The following is a 3,994-nucleotide window of genomic DNA, read 5'->3' on the forward strand; positions in this document are numbered from 1 at the left end:
CTATTACACCCCTGGGATAAGCATTCAACCTATCAGCAAGTTGAATAATCACCCATGTTTTTTCAAGTGGATCGAGATTCAATGAAGCATAAATGGAGAATGGCATGACATTTATAGAGGCTCCCAAATCCAACATACAACGCTCAATTCTTTTATTACCAATAGTGCAAGGGATAGTAAATGTACCAGGATCCTTACACTTTGGTGGAAGCTTCTTTTGAAGAACTGCAGAAACATTCTCCCCCACACTAACTTTTTCATTACCCCTAAACTTACGCTTATTAGTGCACAATTCTTTCAAAAACTTAGCATAGCACGACAATTGTTTAATAGCGTCAAGAAGAGGAATATTTACTTCTACCTTACAGAATGTATCAAGAATTTCCTTGTCAATCTCTTACTTTTTAGTCTTCTTCAGTCTGCATGGGAAAAGAGGTGGGTCGACAAAAGTAGACTAAGGGGTTGGTTGTGTAGGGTTGGTTGGCTTTGGAGGCACATCTTCATCAACCGAGCAATCAACTTGTGGCTTGGATGACAAATTACTAGGCATTGGAGGACTAGGTGGGTCATATTGCTTCCCGCTTTTCAAAGTTACTGCACTAGCATTCTCCTTGGGATTCATCTCAGGTTGTGAAGGCAATTTATTAGACAGGTGACCTTCCAACCTATTATATGATGCTGCTAGTTGTCCCACCTGATTCTCCAAACTTTTGATGAAAGCTTGGGTAGTTTGCTGAAACTAAAGAGTATTTGTAGCAATTGCATTGATTAAATCTTCAGTAGAGGGTTTTGCACTTGGTGGTGGAGCAGCTTGCGGTGCTTGCGATGGTCTAGGTACAAAATTCTACTAAGACCGCTGTTGAAAAGTGAAACTAGGTGGTCTCGCAGGTGTAGACTGTGGTGCAACTTGTTGTTGATTCCCATAACAAAGATTTGGATGATCACGCCAGCCAGGATTATAAGTTTGTGAAAAAGGTTCATAGTACATCTGGCGTAATTGACCTGGAAAACTTCCTACAACATTAACACCCTCAGTCTCTCCCTCAAATAGAGTAGGGCAAGTATCAGTAGCATGCCCCACAACCTGACAGATTCCACATGGCCGCACCTGTTGGCCTAAAGCAAGTTGTTGTACCACTGCAATTAATTGAGCCAATTGTTGACCAAGCTGATTAGCATTAGAAGTGCTCACTTCATTAACTGATTTGGGTAGTCGATTAGGATCTTGGAAAATTCCAAACTGTTGTGAGTTGGCAGCCATATTAGAAATCAAACTCCTGGCTGCAGCGGGAGTCTTATTAACTAATGTCCCCCCACTGGTTGCATCAATCATACTCCTATCCAATGGTTGTAATCCTTCATAAAAGTTTTGGATTAGGAATTGTTCACTTATCTAATGATGAGGGCAACTAGCACACCGCCGCTTGAATCTCTCCCAATACTCATATAATGACTCCTCAGTCTGTTGGTGAATGCCACAGATTTCCTTCCTTATACTACCAACCTTAGATGTTGGGAAGTAACGCTCCAAGAACATTGTCTTCATTTCAGTCCAAGTATTAACTGTTCCAGGAGGAAGGTAATATAGTCATTCCTTTGCACCATCCTTCAAAGAAAATGGAAATGCTCTTAATTTACTTTGTTCTTATGTTACTAACGCTGGTATCATACTAGAGCAGACTATGTGAAACTTTGTCAGACGCTTATTTGAGTCCTCTCCTAGCAGCCCATGGAAATATGGTAATAAATGTATGAGGCCCAACTTGAGTTTAAAGTTAACGTCCAAGGCCGGATATTGAATACACAGAGGTTGATGGTCTAGATTCGGCACCGCCAACTCTTTCAACGTCCTTTCCTGAGCCATCTGAGACTTAACTAATGCTTCAGAGTCAGAATCGTCGTCAGATGGTAATGGTATTTGTACTGGATTGACTTTCTTTGAAAGTTGAAATAGTGGATTGTCACTAACAGTCCTTGAAAAGCGGGACGATGATGTCTCAAGATATTGCTTTATGGCTTGTAGTCTTTCTTGAGTATCGTCGCCAGACATATACACCTGCAATTAAAAAAATTTAACTAGTGAGTATGTAGTTAATTAAATTGAATAATAAATAAAAACATACAATAGTCCCCGGCAACGGCGCAAAAAATTTGATGCGTGTCATATACCACAACAAATTTAACAATTATTTTTCTTTCAATACTTTCAATTATTTTAGTATAATAGCAAGCACATGTCGAGCCCACGAGGACTATCGTTCACTTTATTATTCAATAATTAGCACTAAGACTTAAAAGGGGGATTTAGATTTCGAACTCAAAATTAAATAACATAAAATATAAAGCAAATAAAGATTGATATTATGATATTAAGAAACAGTTAAAGGTTAATCTCCAATCTCAACAATCATTCCCCATCACTAATAATAAATATTTATTATCCAAAAAACAGACACGGATGACATGGCAGGTGATTTCTGAACACGTGGCTGACACCTGGCAGAGTTCTGTTAGAGTATCGATCAGTAAGATATTGCAAGCATAATGGTTGAGTTTTTCTTACGACCAGCCTAGTCGTACACTCCGCATATTTCAAGATAATTTTGTAAAGATCATAGTCAATCCCGAGATTATCTCCAATAATTCCTGATGATCCGATTATTTAGGAGAGAATATCTATAACAAATTAATGTAATCCTCCTTGAGCCTATAAATAGAGAAAGATAGTTCAAGGAGGGGACTTTTTGGCTTTTTGATTACTTGAGAGTATATATTTATGAGTGAATTAGAGCTAATACATTACGATATATAGCTTATTCTATAGAGGTTGGTGAAACTCATAGAACCCTAGTTCTTTGATCACTCCTTTGAGATCCCATATCAATAATAGCTCAAGTGGACGTAGGTTATTACCAGTTTCTGGGGCCGAACCACTATAAATTCTTGTGTGTTTTACTGTTTTTGTCATTATATTCATTTCAACGTATCTGTCCACATCAAGCATTTTGACTCCGTGTCAGTTGACCAAAATCAAGGTCAACATTCTGGTGCTTTCATTGAGAGCTTGATACGATATTGTTGAAACAGTAATGGCGAAAACCACAAAGAAAACTGGGCAGGCGAATGGCGCTGCACCATCTCAACCGCCTCCTCCTCCAAACATGACCAAAGATGAGCCACATTTGGAATTTGATGAGGAAGAACTGGATTCTGAGACACTGAGGAATACCCTGGGGGTATTGCAGGATGAACTGGCCAATCTGAGGGCCAGCCAGGAAAGTGTTGCTGAGATTATGGCACGGCAGCAACAAGAGATTGAGCGACAGCGCCAAGAGTTGAGTGAAAGACAGGCGGAGATGGACTGTCGTCAGAGGGAGGCCATGGCAGCCCTCGAAGCAGCCCTACAATTGGCTAGGAATCAGGCTGCACCTGCCTCATAGCCTGATCAACCTTCAAATGGGCCACCCCAAAGGGGTCCCAATCCTAGCCTGCTGATCCAGCCCTCGAGCCCCAGAGGCCCGAGCAACCACCAATGCCTCAGGAGGATGTCCCGCTAAGGGATCCTGAAGCACAGCCTCCATCCCAGGCTGGTCGTGGCAATCCCCCGCAACCAAGGCAGAATAGGGCTGGGCAGCAGCCCCGTAGTCCTAAACACCATAGGGGTGAAGAGCCGAACCCACCGAGCAGAGGGCAGCATCTTTCTGGTAACAGAAGGAATTCAGAGATAATCTCTGTGGTCCGGGGCCCCCCACGGCATGATAATGCACGGGGCCCTCCTGACCAACACAGGCCACCCTCTAACGCTTGGGAAATTCCAGCCTGAGGAGGCAACCGAGGGAACAGTCGATCCCACCATAGCCAGTGGAGGTTCAGAGATAGCCATGGTTACAACGAGGCTGACTCAGGCAGAGGAAATGCTGGTCGGAGAAATGAAGATAGAGGTGGGGGCAGAATCCCACCACCTAGAAAAGACCAACCCGAGAGACGTGATGCT

The 3,994-nt window shown here is 42.4% G+C and overlaps 1 non-coding gene across 1 annotated transcript; it reads left to right on the plus strand.

Annotated features, from left to right (window-relative positions):
* The first annotated feature begins 1,391 nt into the window (after positions 1-1,391).
* LOC133807931 (small nucleolar RNA R71) lies at positions 1,392-1,498 on the plus strand. Its single transcript, XR_009879813.1, has one exon. It is a non-coding gene; the product is annotated as a small nucleolar RNA R71 (small nucleolar RNA).
* Positions 1,499-3,994: the final 2,496 nt, after the last annotated feature.

This window comes from Humulus lupulus, chromosome X (assembly GCF_963169125.1).
Source record: "Humulus lupulus chromosome X, drHumLupu1.1, whole genome shotgun sequence".
Taxonomy (NCBI): domain Eukaryota; kingdom Viridiplantae; phylum Streptophyta; class Magnoliopsida; order Rosales; family Cannabaceae; genus Humulus; species Humulus lupulus.